At 48.5% G+C, this 19017-nt stretch overlaps 1 long non-coding RNA gene across 1 annotated transcript; it reads right to left on the bottom strand.

Annotated features, from left to right (window-relative positions):
• Positions 1-6525: 6525 nt before the first annotated feature.
• Positions 6526-15443, bottom strand: LOC140003606 (uncharacterized). The gene is made up of 2 exons (XR_011812530.1): positions 8460-15443; positions 6526-8389 (listed from the first exon to the last, which is right to left on the bottom strand). It is a non-coding gene; the product is annotated as an uncharacterized lncRNA (long non-coding RNA).
• Positions 15444-19017: the final 3574 nt, after the last annotated feature.

A 19017-nucleotide genomic window follows, 5' to 3' on the forward strand; every position in this document is an offset into this window, starting at 1 on the left:
CTGTATTGGAGGCTGAAGTGAGTCTGACTGGGAATGAGTGGGAAAAGCACCGCATTGTGACTGGCCCGGATGCTCCATGTATCCTTGGCATAGACTATCTTAGAAGAGGATATTGCAAGGACCCAAAAGGGTTCCGGTGGGCTTTTGGTATAGCTGCCTTAGAGACAGAGGGCATTAAACAATTATCTACCTTGCCTGGTCTCTCAGAGGACCCCTCTGTTGTGGGGTTGCTGAGGGTCAAAGAACAGCAAGTGCCAATCGCTACCACAACTGTGCACCGGCGGCAATATCGCACTAACCGAGACTCCCTGATCCCCATCCATAAGCTAATTCGTCAATTGGAGAGCCAAGGAGTGATCAGCAAGACCCATTCACCTTTCAATAGTCCCATATGGCCAGTGAGAAAGTCTAATGACGAGTGGAGACTAACAGTGGACTATCGCGGCCTGAACGAAGTCACGCCACCACTGAGTGCTGCAGTGCCGGACATGCTGGAACTTCAGTATGAACTTGAATCGAGGGCAGCCAAGTGGTACGCCACAATTGATATCGCTAATGCATTTTTCTCCATCCCTCTAGCAGGAGAGTGCAGGCCACAATTTGCCTTCACTTGGAGGGGAGTCCAATATACTTGGAATAGGCTGCCCCAGGGGTGGAAACACAGCCCTACCATTTGCCATGGACTGATCCAGTCTGCGCTAGAGCAGGGGGAAGCTCCTGAACACCTGCAGTACATCGATGACATTATTGTGTGGGGTGACACAGCAGAGGAAGTTTTCGAGAAAGGGAAGAAGATAGTCCAAATCCTTCTGAAAGCCGGTTTTGCCATAAAACAAAATAAAGTCAAAGGACCTGCACGAGAGATCCAGTTTTTAGGAATAAAATGGCAAGATGGACGTCGTCAAATCCCAATGGATGTGATCAACAAAATAACAGCTATGTCTCCACCAACTAACAAAAAAGAAACACAGACTTTCCTAGGTGTTGTGGGGTTTTGGAGAATGCACATCCCAAATTACAGTCTGATTGTAAACCCACTCTACCAAGTAACCCGTAAGAAGAATGAGTTTGAGTGGGGCCCTGAACAACGACAAGCCTTTGAACAAATCAAGCAGGAAATAGTCCATGCAGTAGCCCTTGGGCCAGTTCGAACAGGACCAGATGTAAAGAATGTGCTCTACACTGCAGCCGGGGAGAACGGCCCCACCTGGAGCCTCTGGCAGAAAGAACCTGGGGAAACTCGAGGTCGGCCCCTGGGGTTTTGGAGTCGGGGATACAGAGGATCTGAGGCCCGCTATACTCCAACTGAAAAGGAGATATTGGCAGCATATGAAGGAGTTCGATCTGCTTCGGAGGTGGTCGGTACTGAAGCGCAACTCCTCCTAGCACCCCGATTGCCAGTACTAGGCTGGATGTTCAAGGGAAGGGTCCCCTCTACGCATCATGCAACTGATGCTACATGGAGCAAGTGGGTTGCACTGATTACTCAGCGGGCTCGAATAGGAAACCCCAGTCGCCCAGGAATATTGGAAGTGATCATGGACTGGCCAGAAGGCAAATACTTTGGGATATCATCAGAGGAGGAGGTGGGTCGTGCTGAAGAAGCCCCACTGTACAACCAGTTGCCAGAGAATGAAAAGAAATATGCCCTGTTCACTGATGGGTCCTGTCGTATTGTGGGGAAGCATCGGAGATGGAAGGCTGCTGTATGGAGTCCTACGCGACGAGTTGCAGAAGCTGCTGAGGGAGAAGGTGAATCGAGTCAGTTTGCAGAAGTGAAAGCCATCCAGCTGGCTTTAGACATTGCTGAACGAGAAAAATGGCCAGTTCTCTATCTCTACACCGATTCATGGATGGTAGCAAATGCCCTGTGGGGATGGTTACAGCAATGGAAGCAAAACAACTGGCAGCGCAGGGGCAAACCCATCTGGGCTGCTGCATTGTGGCAAGATATTGCTGCTCGGGTAGAGAACCTGGCTGTGAAAGTACGCCACGTAGATGCTCATGTGCCCAAGAATCGGGCTACTGAAGAACATCAAAACAACCAGCAGGTGGATCAGGCTGCTAAGATTGAAGTAGCTCAGGTGGACCTGGATTGGCAGCATAAAGGTGAATTATTTATAGCCCGATGGGCCCATGACACCTCAGGCCATCAAGGTAGAGACGCAACATACAGATGGGCTCGTGATCGAGGGGTGGACTTGACCATGGACGCTATAGCACAGGTTATTCATGACTGTGAAACATGTGCTGCAATCAAGCAAGCCAAACGGTCAAAGCCTCTTTAGTATGGAGGACGATGGCTGAAATATAAATATGGAGAGGCCTGGCAGATTGATTACATCACACTCCCTCAAACTCGCAATGGCAAGCGCCACGTACTTACAATGGTGGAAGCAACCACCGGATGGCTGGAAACATATCCTGTGCCTCATGCCACCGCCCGGAACACCATCCTGGGCCTTGAAAAGCAAGTCCTATGGCGACATGGCACCCCAGAAAGAATAGAATCAGACAATGGGACTCACTTCCGAAACAACCTTATAGACACTTGGGCCAAAGAACATGGTATTGAATGGGTGTATCACATCCCCTATCATGCACCAGCCTCCGGGAAAGTTGAACGATACAATGGCCTGTTAAAGACTACCTTGAAAGCAATGGGCGCTGGGACGTTCAAAAACTGGGATACGCATTTGACAAAGGCCACCTGGTTAGTCAATACTAGGGGATCTACCAACCGAGCTGGACCTGCCCAATCAAACCTGTTACGTACTGTAGATGGGGATAAGGTTCCTGTAGTGCATGTAAAAAATATGCTGGGTAAAACAGTCTGGGCTACTCCTGCCTCAGGAAAAGGCAAACCTATTCGTGGAATTGTTTTCGCTCAGGGACCTGGATACACTTGGTGGGTGATGCAAAAGAACGGAGAGGTCCGGTGTGTACCTCAAGGAGATTTAAAACTGGGTGAGAATAGCCCATAAACTGAATTGTACCATGTTAATTAGTATATTACACTGTATGTTATCACTACCATGATTACTATAGGTGACTAATTAGAATGTATGGAAAAGAGTGTAACCTGAGCATGACATAAATGGTATGGAATAAGGGGTGGATAGATGTCCTGGTTTCAGTTAGAACAGAATTAATTTTCTTCCTAGTAGCTGGTGGAATGCTGTGTTTTGGCTTAGGATGAGAAGAGTGCTGATAACACCCCGATGCTTTAATTGTTGCAGAGCAGTGCTTATACTAAGCCAAGGACATCTCAGCCTTTTGCTCTGTCCTGCCAACGGGCAGGCTGGGGGTGCAGTAAGAGCTGGGAGGGGACAGACCCCGGACAGGTGACCCAAACTAGCCAAAGGGGTATTCCATACCATCTGACGTCATGCTAAACAATATATAGGGGTGGCTAGCCGGGGGAAGGGGGCCGGACTGCTCGGGGTTAGGCTGGGCATCGGTCAGCGAGTGGTGAGCAATTGCATTGTGCATCACTTGTTTGTACATATTATTATTATTTCCCTATTATCACCATATTATTATTATTGTGATTATTGTTATTATTATTTTGTTATTATTATTTTCCTGTCTTATTAAACTGTCTTTATCTCAACTCACGGGCTTCACTTTCCATTTCTCTCCCCCGTCCCAGAGAGGGAGGGGGGAGGGTGAGCGAACGGCTGCGTGGTGTTTAGCTGCCGGCCGGGTTAAACCACGACACCCCAAAGGAAGGCTTTGGGTACAAGTGAACTCCCCAGGGGAGCCTTTACGCAGCCCCACATGCAACTGGACCCTCCGGGTTCGATTTTTCAGAGCAACCCTAAATATATCCCTAGCCGGCATGGGAGAAGACTGAAAACACGGGCCCCAGAAAACGCGTTGCAAGCCCCTTTGGACCATCCCAAAGTGTCACCAAAGGAAGGCTTTGGGTACAAATGAACTCCCCAGGGGAGCTTTTACGCAGCCCCACATGCAACTTGACCCTCCGGGTTCGCTGTTTCCGAGCATCCCTAAACATAGCCCTAGCCGGCATCGAAGACGAGTGAAAAATCCGGCCCCAGGAAATGCGTTGCAAGCCCCTTTGGACCATCCAAAAGTGTCAGCAAAGGAAGGCTTTGGGTACAAGTGAACTCCCCAGGGGAGCCTTTACGCAGCCCCACATGCAACTGGACCCTCCGGGTTCGCTGTTTCCGAGCATCCCTAAACATAGCAATTGCCGGCATCGAAGACGTTTGAAAAATCAGGCCCCAGGAAACGCGTTGCAAGCCCTTTTCGCCCATCCAAAAGTGCCCCCAAAGGAAGGCTTTGGGTATAAGAGAACTCCCCAGGGGAGCCTTTACGCAGCCCCACATGCAACTGGACCCTTCGGGTTCGCTGTTTCCGAGCAACCCTAAATATATCCGTAGCCGGCATGGGAGAAGACTGAAAACACGGGCCCCAGAAAACGCGTTGCAAGCCCCTTTGGACGATCCAAAAGTGTCAGCAAAGGAAGGCTATGGGTACAAGTGAACTCCCCAGGGGAGCCTTTACGCAGCCCCACATGCAACTGGACCCTCCGGGTTCGCTGTTTCCGAGCAACCCTAAACATAGCCCTAGCCGGCATCGAAGACGAATGAAAAATCAGGCCCCAGGAAACTCGTTGCAATCCCTTTTCGCCCATGCAAAAGTGCCCCCAAAGGAAGACTTTGGGTACAAGAGAACTCCCCAGGGGAGCCTTTACGCAGCCCCACATGCAACTGGACCCTCCGGGTTCGCTGTTTCCGAGCAACCCTAAACGTAGACCTAGCAGTCTTCGTAGACGAGTGAAAAATCCGGCCCCAGGAAATGCGTTGCAAGCCCCTTTGGACCATCCAAAAGTGTCACCAAAGGAAGGCTTTGGGTACAAGTGAACTCCCCAGGGGAGCCTTTACGCAGCCCCACATGCAACTGGACCCTCCGGGTTCGCTGTTTCCGAGCATCCCTAAACATAGCCCTAGCTGGCATCGAAGACGACTGAAAAATCAGGCCCCAGGAAATGCGTTCCGAGCCCTTTTCGCCCATCCAAAAGTGGCCCCAAAGGAAGGCTTTGGGTACAAAAGAACTCCCCAGGGGAGCCTTTACGCAGCCCCACATGCAACTGGAAACTCCGGGTTCTCTGTTCCTTAGCAAACCTAAACGTAGCCCTAGCCGTCATCGGAGATGAGTGAAAAATCAGGCCCCAGGAAATGTGTTCCGAGCCCTTTTCGCCCATCCAAAAGTGCCCCCAAAGGAAGGCTTTGGGTACAAGTGAACTCCCCAGGGGAGCCTTTACGCAGCCCCACATGCAACTGGACCCTCCGGGTTCGATTTTTCAGAGCAACCCTAAATATATCCCTAGCCGGCATGGGAGAAGACTGAAAACACGGGCCACAGAAAACGCGTTGCAAGCCCCTTTGGACCATCCAAAAGTGTCACCAAAGGAAGGCTTTGGGTACAAATGAACTCCCCAGGGGAGCCTTTACGCAGCCCCACATGCAACTGGACCCTCCGGGTTCGCTGTTTCCGAGCATCCCTAAACATAGCCCTAGCCGGCATCGAAGACGACTGAAAAATCAGGCCCCAGGAAATGCGTTACGAGCCCTTTTCGCCCATCCAATAGTGCCCCCAAAGGAAGGCTTTGAGTACAAGAGAACTCCCCAGGGGAGCCTTTACGCAGCCCCACATGCAACTGGACCCTCCGGGTTCGCTGTTTCCGAGCAACACTAAATATATTCGTAGACGGCATGGGAGAAGACTGAAAACACGGGCCCCAGAAAACCCGTTGCAAGCCCCTTTGGACCATCCAAAAGTGTCACCAAAGGAAGGCCTTGGGTACATCTGAAGTTCCCAGGGGAGCCTTTACGCAGCCCCACATGCAACTGGACCATCCGGGTTCTCTGTTCCTTAGCAAACCTAAACGTAGCCCTAGCCGTCATCGGAGATGACTGAAAAATCAGGCCCCAGGAAATGCGTTGAGAGCCCTTTTCACCCATCCAAAAGTGCCTCCAAATGAAGGCTTTGTGTACAAGTGATCTCCCCAGGGGAGCCTTTACGCAGCCCCACATGCAACTGGACCCTTAGGGTTCGCTGTTCCTGAGCATACCTAAACGTATCCCTAGCCATCATCGGAGACGAGTGAAAAATCAGGCCCCAGGAAATGCTTTGCAAGCCCCTTTGGACAATCCAAAAGTGCCCCCAAAGGAAGGCTTTGGATACAAGTGAACTCCCCAGGGGAGCCTTTATGCAGCCCCACATGCAACTGGACCCTCCGGGTTCGCTGTTTCCGAGCATCCCTAAACATAGCCCTAGCCAGCATCGAAGACGAATGAAAAATCAGGCCCCAGGAAATGCGTTACGAGCCCTTTTCGCCCATCCAAAAGTGCCTCCAAAGGAAGGCTTTGGGTACAAGTGAACTTCCCAGGGGTGCCTTTACGCAGCCCCACATGCAACTGGACCCTCCGGGTTCGCTGTTCCTGAGCAAAACTAAACATAGCCCTAGCCGTTGTTATAAATGGCTCAGGATTCAAATTAGGATTAAATAAAAAAATAGGATTTATTAAAAGAATATAAAGGAATAGAGGTAAGCAAACAGCGCTGGGTGCACCGGGAGTCTCCGCTCCACCAGGACGCACACCAGTTACATCAAGCAGCTGATTTTTATGCACCTAGACTAATACATATTCATTACTACTTCTAAAAAAGTAGATTATTATAATTAGCTTCCGGGGTCCAGTTCCTCCTACTGGAGCATGCGCATCAGTCTCCTCTGGGGGTCTCTAGGGGTCTTTCATGCTGAAGGCTCGTAGTCTTCCTCTCACCCTTTGTACTTACTTGGCACTATCCCAAGTTTATGGAACACTCTCTGTACACTCTCCGCAGGTCTTGTCTCCCAACCGTCCTTCAGCTTCTTTTCTCTTCCTCTTAATCTCTTGGCCCCCCTGGCCAGATACCAAGGATCCCATAACAGTCACCAGCAGTCACCGGTTATTATCAGTTGTTCTGAAACTCCCAAACAGGTTGGCAACTCACGAGCAATTAAAACATTCTTTCCCAGCTATTCACAGTCATCTACATAACATCTATAGCAGTGTTAAATCAATCTCGAAGAAGACAGAAAAGAAAAACTGTAACTGTTAGAACTAGAAGTCAGGAATAACAAAAGCAAACAGGTTCATAAATTTAAGGAGTGTTTTCTGAAGACGTGATAAATTGACTGGAATGAGGGGGAGACTGGGGCACACTGCATCTGTGGTTCAAGAATTAAACCGCCAGTGCAGGGCCCAGAGGCAGACAGGATTCAAACAGAATTATTACATTATTACAGACTTATTTTTTTTATGGACACGAATTTATGGACACGAATTGGAATTGTTAAAACATTCCTCACAATCCCTTATCTTCTTTTTAATATCCCCAATTCGTGTCTCTTCTGTTATTAATAATTGGATTTCATCAGTTTGTTCTCGGAGGGTCCAGTTCTTAAGCATCATAATTGACATATTCCCTTCCTTTTTTAACGAAGTTATTACCAATGTACTATTTATCACCCGGCGTATTGATAATGTAAAACAAGGTATCATACAAGGTACAAATAATAACGTCATTACACCACATAACAATAAAAATAACACTCTTTTAACCCATGGTCCACCAGGCAGCCATGAAAATAAATCCCATTCCATATCCTTCCAGGTTTGTGTTTGCTCGCTCACCTCCCCCCTCTCCTTCTCTGGGATGGGAGAGAGAAATGGGAAAGTGAAGCCTGTGAGTTGAGATAAAAACAAGTAGATAATAACAATAATAATAATAACAATAATGATTATAATAGTACTACTAGTAATAATGTGTACGAAACAAGTGATGCACAATGCAATTGCTCACCACCTGCTGTCCGATGCCCAACCTAACCCCGAGCAGTCCGGCCCTCCTCCCAGCCTGCCTGCTGACAGGACAGTGAGAAGCTGAATTTGGCTTGGTCCTTGGCTTGATGTAAGCACTGCTCTGTAACAATTAAAAACAATTAAAACATCAGCATATTATTAACATTCTTCTCATCCTAAACCAGAACATAACATTCTATTAGCTACTAGGAAGAAACACCCTTTTTATCAATCTTTAAACAGCAATTACTAAAGCTACATTTTCCACAGACTTCTCCTTCTTGTGCTAGTAAATAATCCAAAGCTAGGCAATTTTGATACAAAGCAGTTCTCATCATTTATAACTATTTCTATTACAGCTAATAACCTAATTATTCTATTAAGTATATATACTGGGGTCCTATAGTCCCACGATCTGTCTTCTGCCCACGTATCTGGATCATAATAGGCAAACACCTTCAGGGTTGATTCAGGCTTGTGTTACCGTTCGGCCTGTCAGGGTGATCCAGCTCCTGGAAAACGAATCACAATTTTATATAGGTTAAAAAAGGTTCTTATGTTATTTTCTCAGGACAACCTGACCTTAGTGTGGGAGAAGTCCAGTCGAGGCCCTCTCACTCGGCAGTCAATACCCATAGGGGTTGCTTCCCTCGGTAGACCATACACACCGCAGTGGAGGGTCCTGCCCTGGTCTTGCCTTCTCCCTTTCCTCCCTTTAGGCTTGTCCCCTTTATTTGGCATCCTTAATTCATGCAGAGCCTCGTTGCCAGAATATTAGTTCTTCCTTAGCTTGAGTTTCAGTTTCCCAGGAGCGGACTCAACCCTCCAAGTTTCAGTAGTTACTGGTCCTTTTATTCTGGATGCATGGGTCCCTTTCTGCAGTTCTCACAGCTGTTTCAGTAGTCAGTAAAACAAGGTACAGTCCCTCACACCGAGGGTTCAGTGATTCTTCCCTCCTGTGGCTGCTTGTTGAAACACTTTCTTTTTTATCTTCTGACAAGTTAAATAACAGTTATCTAATTTGCTTTGCCGTATGGCCCTTTTCAGGTTCCCGTAGCAGGATTCATCTGATAGCCTTTCAGGTTGATACAGATTTGACTACAGATACCAGGGTTTTGGCATTCATCACTATCTCCACAGTTTCCCAGCTGGACAGTCACATTCATTTATGTTGCATTCCTTCAGGGGCTCATCACCCCAGTCCTTGCAGTCTCTCTGCTGGTTACACACTTTATTGGTATCTATGCATTCTCCACTTCTGCACTTGAATTTGCCAGGTCCAGAGCACTGAATAACATTGTTACAGTTTGCTTCATCAGTGCCATCCAGACAGTCTTCACATTTTACTTTAGCACCGTTGGCAGCAGTGCACAGTCAGGCGAAGGCGAGCAGCCCGCAGAGTGCCCTGCACCGTCACCTGTGTCACTTATACTACTCCTATTACCCATGCTGTTAGTGTCAGTGGCATCCTCCTTGTACCGTTTCTGTCTTTGTCTCCCCCCTTTTCTTTTTGTCACTGGCCATTCACCACAAATGGATGAGACACATGATTACTAGTTAGGAAAGAGAGTGTAAGTGTGCTATACGGCTGCAGGCAGTGCCAGCTGCAACCTTAGGTTTGTGAAAGAGCCTGCCGGTGGTCATTTGGCAGTGTGATCTGCGTCTCTGCACTCCTGCCCTGCAATAGAGCTAAGTCGTCATTAGTAATAGTTATAACACCGATCTGGGGACGAGTAGTCTTTTTTGCGTTGCAAGATAAACCTTTTATAAAAAGAATGCCAGAGTGAAGCAGCACAGCCGCTGCTGCCGCTGCCTCCATGGTTATGTCAGACAGGCTGCAGGGTCCTGATGTCCGCCCCTCTGCTCTGTGCCGACTCGCCACACAGTGAGGGTCGGCTGCCGTTGTCCACTGATGTCTCTGGTCTCCCGTAGCAGCTCGATCTCGGATGTCCCGCATCACACCGTGATCACGTCAATTTCCCCGCGTTTTGCAGCTTCTGTCAGGTCTATTCTGTGTCTCTCAGAGCCGTCTGTGGCTCTGCAGCGTCTCTCAGGGCTCTCTCCGTCCAGCGGTAGTCCCTCCGTAGTGTCTCGGGTCTCCCAGCGCCGCTCCGGTCTCTCGGCGCCGCTCCGGTCTCTCGGCCTGTTCAGGTCTCAGCGAGTCTGGGTCTCCGTGAGTCCAGGTCTCAGCCTGTGCGGGCCTCATATGTTGCAGGAAGCATGTCATATCATGCTCCTGCCTTTTTCTTGTCACAGTCAAAACATTTAAGAGCAAAAATAGGATACACAAGATACACAAGATACACCGGGCCCATATATTAGGCACCACCACTCAAAACTTGGATAAAACAGCACTTCTTTTCAGTCTGTCAAGCACTTCGTTCGTCTCTGCCCACTCCCTTGCAGAGAGTACGGAACAATGGATCGGAACTCTGCACTCGCTTTGCAGCAACGCTGCGTCTCACTCACACAGCACACTCGCACACGGAGGCCTCCAGCACATCTCATTCACACCACAGGAATATAATTTAGAATGATAACCAACCAAACAAGTATTGTCTCTGACTGTGTTCTTCGTGAAGTGACTTGTAACACTTTGTTTCAAACCCTTACATTTACACAAATACTTTCAACACAAAATACATACATAAAAACACATACAATTATTAACACTCCAGTTAGTATCCCTCCAGCAGCTGAAAACATACCATTTGTCTGCAGTTTCAGGAGATCTTTGCTCCTGCGGTGAGCAGCTGAGAGTGGAGTCCCCTCCGAGCAAAAACACTCAGGGTGCACCTAGGGGCATCCACGCTGCAGCCGATCCCGCAGCCGAGCAGAGTGTCTCCTGCCTGGCTCACCAAAATGATTCTCAGAAAGCTGACTCCACAATCAGTAGGATTGTAAAGTAGGTATGTTTACTCAGTTCCGTGCAGCACAGGGCAGGTAGTCCCACCAAAGTCGTGCAGGCCTAACGTGACAAATTGCTTTAGTAAAAAGTTACATATACATAAACATTCCTATACATATACATAACCTGTCCCTTTGTGAACAGTCCTCCTTATTTTAGACCCCTTGGTTAAAGTCTGAACCATGAGGTTGTTTTTGATCTGGTTCTCTGGGTCCGAGAGGCTCCTGTTATCTGGTGGTATAAGTGCAGCACAGCACAGTAGCACATATTCATTCTTAATCAATTGCTCTCTAAATTCTAATTCCAATGTTTCAGCTTGCTCTTTTCGGGATCCACGGGTATTCTACTATTAATGTTCAAAGCCTGACAGACCCCGTCCTCCGTGGATCAAAATACAGGGGGTCTTAAGGGTTCTTTTGGTCATTCTATCATAAAATACTGGATCATTTTTAATTTACTCTTTAATTTTCTGGGGCCCCTATTGTTCCAATTTCTAATCATTATTCATAATGGACTTTTTGGTCATATATCTGGTAATTTGCTCCCTTTCTGGTCCTTGGTCTTCGATTTTATCTGACCCATCCGGGAATTTTACTAGTGGCAATTCCCACAGCCCTTGGCTGCCCAGTGAGAGTGTCTTGCAGGGGGTTTAGGACCTATCACCCACCCACGTATCCCTCTTCTCACCAGTCTAGCCCCCCCGACAGGAGCTTAGAACCAGTGAGAAAACAAAAAGACCTCCACGCTGACTTTAGAAGTCTCAGTTACACTCTCACACACAAAAGCTGGCAACCGTACCCTTACCCAACCGGACGGTATCTTACGAATCAGTCGTCTTCGTCCAGACTCCAATCGGACGGTATCCACCAGCATCTCTGCTGTCTTCGTCTGGGATCGAACCAGACGGTATCCAAACGACTGTCGTCTTCATCCGGTTCGATTCCGGACACCGGAATCCAACCGAACGGTATCCAAACGACTCTGTCGTCTTCGTCCGGAACTTCGCGCGCAGAATTACGGGCAAAAAACAGCCGGCAACACGGGAGCTCAAAAAAAATTAAATTCTTTGCTTACCTTTATTCAGGTTCAGGATGGCATTAGTCCCGATCTGACTCAAACAGGAGCCACCAAATGGTGGGGCGCCTCTCCTAGATTAAATCAGAATTCAGGAACTATAACCATCCCGGACGAGCCCCCAAATTGTTATAAATGGCTCAGGATTCAAATTAGGATTAAATAAAAAATAGGATTTATTAAAAGAATATAAAGGAATAGAGGTAAGCAAACAGCGCTGGGTGCACCGGGAGTCTCCGCTCCACCAGGACGCACACCAGTTACATCAAGCAGCTGATTTTTATGCACCTAGACTAATACATATTCATTACTACTTCTAAAAAAGTAGATTATTATAATTAGCTTCCGGGGTCCAGTTTCTCCTACTGGAGCATGCGCATCAGTCTCCTCTGGGGGTCTCTAGGGGTCTTTCATGCTGAAGGCTCGTAGTCTTCCTCTCACCCTTTGTACTTACTTGGCACTATTCCAAGTTTATGGAACACTCTCTGTACACTCTCCGCAGGTCTTGTCTCCCAACCGTCCTTCAGCTTCTTTTTCCTTCCTCTTAATCTCTTGGCCCCCCTGACCAGATACCAAGGATCCACATAGTATCTCATAACAGTCACTAGTTGTTATCAGTTGTTCTGAAACTCCCAGACATCAAACACAAACAGCTTTCTTATTTGATGCTTCACGAGTAATTAAAACATTCTTCCCCAGCCATTCACAGACACATCTATAGCGGTGTTAAGTTAATCTCGAAGAAGACAGGAAAAAAGGCTGTAACTGTTAGAAATAGAAGTCCGGAATAACAAAAGCAAACAGGTTCATAAATTTAAGGAGTGTTTTCTGAAGACGTGATAAATTGACTAGAATGAGGGGGAGACTGGGACACACTGCATCTGTGGTTCAAGAACTAAATTGCCAGTGCAGGGCCCAGAGGCAGACAGGATTCAAACAGAATTATTCTTTATGCACACGAATTTATGGACACGAATTTATGGACACGAATTGGAATTGTTAAAACATTCCTCACAATCCCTTATCTTCTTTTTAATATCCCCAATTCGTGTCTCTTCTGTTATTAATAATTGGATTTCATCAGTTTGTTCTTGGAGGGTCCAATCCTTAAGCATCATAATTGACATATTCCCTTCCTTTTTTAATGAAGTTATTACCAATGTACTATTTATCACCCAGTGTATTAATAATGTAAGACAAGGTATCATACAAGGTACAAATAATAACGTCATTACACCACATAACAATAAAAATAACACTCTTTTAACCCATGGTCCACCAGGCAGCCATAAAAATAAATCCCATTCCATATCCTTCCAGGTTTGTGTTTGCTCGCTCACCTCCCCCCTCTCCTTCTCTGGGATGGGAGAGAGAAATGGGAAAGTGAAGCCTGTGAGTTGAGATAAAAACAAGTAGATAATAACAATAATAATAATAACAATAATGATTATAATAGTACTACTAGTAATAATGTGTACGAAACAAGTGATGCACAATGCAATTGCTCACCACCTGCTGTCCGATGCCCAACCTAACCCCGAGCAGTCCGGCCCTCCTCCCAGCCTGCCTGCTGACAGGACAGTGAGAAGCTGAATTTGGCTTGGTCCTTGGCTTGATGTAAGCACTGCTCTGTAACAATTAAAAACAATTAAAACATCAGCATATTATTAACATTCTTCTCATCCTAAACCAGAACATAACATTCTATTAGCTACTAGGAAGAAACACCCTTTTTATCAATCTTTAAACAGCAATTACTAAAGCTACATTTTCCACAGACTTCTCCTTCTTGTGCTAGTAAATAATCCAAAGCTAGGCAATTTTGATACAAAGCAGTTCTCATCATTTATAACTATTTCTATTACAGCTAATAACCTAATTATTCTATTAAGTATATATACTGGGGTCCTATAGTCCCACGATCTGTCTTCTGCCCACGTATCTGGATCATAATAGGCAAACACCTTCAGGGTTGATTCAGGCTTGTGTTACCGTTCGGCCTGTCAGGGTGATCCAGCTCCTGGAAAACGAATCACAATTTTATATAGGTTAAAAAAAAGGTTCTTATGTTATTTTCTCAGGACAACCTGACCTTAGTGTGGGAGAAGTCCAGTCGAGGCCCTCTCACTCGGCAGTCAATACCCATAGGGGTTGCCTCCCTCGGTAGACCATACACACCGCAGTGGAGGGTCCTGCCCTGGTCTTGCCTTCTCCCTTTCCTCCCTTCAGGCTTGTCCCCTTTATTTGGCATCCTTAATTCATGCAGAGCCTGCAGAGCCTCGTTGCCAGAATATTAGTTCTTCCTTAGCTTGAGTTTCAGTTTCCCAGGAGCGGGCTCAACTCTCCAAGTTTCAGTAGTTACTGGTCCTTTTATTCTGGATGCATGGGTCCCTTTCTGCGGTTCTCACAGCTGTTTCAGTAGTCAGTAAAACAAGGTACAGTCCCTCACACCCATGCCCTTGAGCCAAAAGCAAAAAGTCAATAGCAGCTTGATCCTGTAAGAGCGCATGTCGCAGACTATTTTGATCTGGTAACATCTCCTCAAGTATCTCTGTCATGGCATAGGCTTGCTTCTTGGCCCAGCATACCAATTTTTCTAAGTTGTTACGTGCGGCCGCAGATGCCACTCCAAGCACTAAAATTGCCAATGCTGCTCTAGCTGCAACCCCACACAATTCAACATTATCATTGCTATCCAGTGCAAGCAATGCCCATTTATGTCTGGTGATCTCACGCAACTGTAACAAGCTAGGAGCAAATACAATGAGTTTATCTAAGTAACATGGACATCTGATAGCATTTGCAGCGATACCTTGCCAGGCCTCATCCCACAAATCAGAAAAACATCAGGAGGTAAGGCCAAAGCTGTACAATTGTTCCAAACACTGTAGTTGTTACCCCTTGTCTCCATGCTACAAACCCCTAAACCCTGCTTAGCAGCGTCATTGTAATCACAGGTGTTATTTGTGTTTTTGTACCAGTATGGCCCTTTCCCGGTTCCTGTAGCAGGATTCACCTGATAGCCACGGCTACGTTCACATTTGTAGCCACCTTTCAGGTTGATACAGATTTGACTACAGATACCAGGGTTTTGACATTCATCAATTCCACAGTTTCTCTTTTCTACAAAGTCAAACCCAGCTGGACAGTCACATTCATTTATGTTGCATTCCTTCAGGGGCTCATCACCCCAGTCCTTGCAGTCTCTCTGCTGGTTACACACTTTATTGGTATCTATGCATTCTCCACTTCTGCACTTGAATTTGCCAGGTCCAGAGCACTGAATAACATTGTTACCGTTTGCTTTATCAGTGCCATCCAGACAGTCTCTCACACCACTGCACTGCCTACTCACATGGACACAGTTCCCATCTACACATCTGAACTGGTCTGGCCTGCAGGTCTGAGAAGGGCAGTTAATTTCATCACTTCCATCCTTGCAATCAGGATCTCTGTCACATCACCACTTCTTGTGGATACATTCACCTGAGCCGCACTGCACCTCACTCACAGAACACTTCACCGGAGGTGCAGGCTGGCAGCCACACTGCTCCAAAGATTCATCTGAGTGGTCAGAGCAGTCACCTTGAAACATAGCCCTAGCCGGCATCGAAGACGACTGAAAAATCAGGCCCCAGGAAATGCATTGCAAGCCTTTTTCGCCCATCCAAAAGTGCCCCCAAAGGAAGGCTTTGGGTACCAGTGAAATCCCCAGGGGAGCCTTTACGCAGCCCCACATGCAACTGGACCCTACGGGTTCGCTGTTCCTGAGCAAAACTAAACGTAACCCTAGCCGTCATCGGAGACGACTGAAAAATCCGGCCCCAGGAAACGCGTTGCAAGCCCCTTTGGACCATCCAAAAGTGCCCCCAAAGGAAGGCTTTGGATACAAGTGAACTCCCCAGGGGAGCCTTTACGCAGCCCCACATGCAACTGGACCCTCCGGGTTCGCTGTTCGTGAGCAAAGCTAAACAGAGCCCTAGCCGGCATCGAAGATGACTGAAAAATCAGACCCCAGGAAATGCGTTACGAGCCCTTTTCGCCAATCCAAAAGTGTCACCAAAGGAAGGTTTTGGGTACAAGAGAACTCCCCAGGGGAGCCTTTACGCAGCCCCACATGCAACTGGACCCTCCGGGTTCGCTGTTTCCGAGCATCCCTAAACATAACAATTGCCGGCATCGAAGACGACTGAAAAATCAGGCCCCAGGAAATGCGTTACAAGCCCCATTCGCCCATCCAAAAGTGCCCCCAAAGGAAGACATTGGGTACAAGAGAACTCCCCAGGGGAGCCTTTACGCAGCCCCACATGCAACTGGACCCTCCGGGTTCGCTGGTTCCGAGCATCCCTAAACATATCCCTGGCCAGCATCGATGATGACTGAAAAATCAGGCCCCAGGAAATGCGTTACGAGCCCTTTTCACCCATCCAAAAGTGCCCCCAAAGGAAGGCTTAGGGTACAAGTGAACTCCCCAGGGGAGCCTTTACGCAGCCCCACATGCAACTGGACCCTCCGGGTTCGCTGTTTCCGAGCATCCCTAAACATAGCCCTAGCCGGCATCGAAGACGACTGAAAAATCAGGCCCCAGGAAATGCGTTGCAAGCCTTTTTTGCCCATCCAAAAGTGCCCCCAAATGAAGGCTTTGGGTACCAGTGAAATCCCCAGGGGAGCCTTTACACAGCCCCACATGCAACTGGACCCTCCGGGTTCGCTGTTTCCGAGCATCCCTAAATATAGCCCTAGCCGGCATCGAAGACGACTGAAAAATCAGGCCCCAGGAAATGCGTTACGAGCCCTTTTCGCCCATACAAAAGTGTCCCCAAAGGAAGGCTTTGGGTACAAGTGAACTCCCCAGGGGAGCCTTTACGCAGCCCCACATGCAACTGGACCCTCCGGGTGCGCTGTTCCTGAGCAAAACTAAAAGTAACCCTAGCCGTCATCGGAGACGACTGAAAAATCAGGCCCCAGGAAACGCGTTGCAAGCGCCTTTGGACCATCCAAAAGTGTCACCAAAGGAAGGCTTTTGGTACAAGTGAACTCCCCAGGGGAGCCTTTACGCAGCCCCACATGCAACTGGACCCTCCGGGTTCGCTGTTTCCGAGCATCCCTATACATAACACTAGCCGGCATCGAAGACGACTGAAAAATCAGGCCCCAGGAAATGCGTTACGAGCCCTTTTCGCCCATACAAAAGTGTCCCCAAAGGAAGGCTTTTGGTACAAGTGAACTCCCCAGGGGAGCCTTTACGCAGCCCCACATGCAACTGGACCCTCCGGGTTCGCTGTTTCCGAACATCCCTAAACATAGCCCTAGCCGGCATGGATGACGACTGAAAAATCAGGCTCCAGGAAACGCGTTGCAAACCCCTTTGGACCATCCAAATGTGCCCCCCAAGGAAGGCTATCGGTACAAGAGAACTCCCCAGGGGAGCCTTTACGGAGCCCCACATGCAACTGGACCCTTCGGGTTCGATTTTTCCGAGCAAACCTAAATATATCCCTATCCGGCATGGGAGAAGACTGAAAACCCGGGCCCCAGAAAAACCGTTGCAAGCCCCTATTGACCATTCCAAAGTGTCACCAAAGGAAGGCTTTGGGTACAAGAGAACTCCCCAGGGGAGCCTTTACGCAGCCCCACATGCAACTGGACCCTCCGGGTTGGCTGTTTCCGAGCATCCCTAAACATAACCCTAGCCGGCATGGGAGAAGACTGAAAACCCAGGCCCCAGAAAGCGCGTTGCGAGCCCCTTTGGACCATCCAAAAGTGTCACCAAAGGAAGGCTTTGGGTACAAGTGAACTCCCCAGGGGAGCCTTTACGCAGCCCCACATGCAACTGGACCCTCCGGGTTCGCTGTTTCCGAGCATCCCTAAACATAGCCCTAGCCGGCATCGAAGACGACTGAAAAATCAGGCTCCAGGAAACGCGTTGCAAGCCCCTTTGGACCATCCAAAAGTGCCCCCAAAGGAAGGCTTTGGGTACAAGTGAACTCCCCAGGGGAGCCTTTACGCAGCCCCACATGCAACTGGACCCTCCGGGTTCGCTGTTTCCGAGCATCCCTAAACATAGACCTAGCAGTCATCGGAGACGACTGAAAAATCAGGCCCCAGGAAATGCGTTACAAGCCCCATTCGCCCATCCAAAAGTGCCCCCAAAGGAAGGATTTGGGTACAAGAGAACTCCCCAGGGGAGCCTTTACGCAGCCCCACATGCAACTGGACCCTCCGGGTTCGCTGTTTCCGAGCATCCCTAAACATATCCCTAGCCGGCATCGTTGACGATTGAAAAATCAGGCCAAGGAAATGCGTTGCGAGCCCTTTTCACCCATCCAAAAGTGCCCCCAAAGGAAGGCTTTGGGTACAAGTGAACTCCCCAGGGGAGCCTTTACGCAGCCCCACATGCAACTGGACCCTCCGGGTTCGATTTTCTGAGCAACGCTAAATAAATCACTAGCCGGCATGGGAGAAGACTGAAAACCCGGGCCGCAGAAAACGCGTTGCAAGCCCCTTTGGAACATCCAAAAGTGTCACCAAAGGAAGGCTTTGGATACAAGTGAACTCCCCAGGGGAGCCTTTACGCAGCCCCACATGCAACTGGACCCTCCGGGTTCGCTGTTACCGAGCATCCCTAAACCTAGCCCTAGCCGGCATCGAAGACGACTGAAAAATCAGGCCCCTGGAAATGCGTTACGAGCCCTTTTCGCCCATCCAAAAGTGCCCCCAAAGGAAGGCTTTGGGTACAAGTGAACTCCCCAGGGGAGCCTTTACGCAGCCCCACATGCAACTGGACCCTCCGGGTTCGCTGTTTCCGAGCATCCCTAAACATAGCCCTTGCCGTCATCGAAGACGACTGAAAAATCAGGCTCCAGGAAACGCGTTGCAAGCCCCTTTGGACCATCCAAAAGTGCCCCCAAAGGAAGGCTTTGGGTACAAGTGAACTCCCCAGGGGAGCCTTTACGCAGCCCCACATGCAACTGGACCCTCCGGGTGCGCTGTTTCCGAGCATCCCTAAACATAGCCCTAGCAGTCATCGGAGACGACTGAAAAATCAGGCCCCAGGAAATGCGTTACAAGCCCCATTCGCCCATCCAAAAGTGCCCCGAAAGGAAGACTTTGGGTACAAGAGAACTCCCCAGGGGAGCCTTTACGCAGCCCCACATG

This window comes from Anas platyrhynchos, chromosome 13 (assembly GCF_047663525.1).
Source record: "Anas platyrhynchos isolate ZD024472 breed Pekin duck chromosome 13, IASCAAS_PekinDuck_T2T, whole genome shotgun sequence".
Taxonomy (NCBI): Eukaryota; Metazoa; Chordata; class Aves; order Anseriformes; family Anatidae; genus Anas; species Anas platyrhynchos.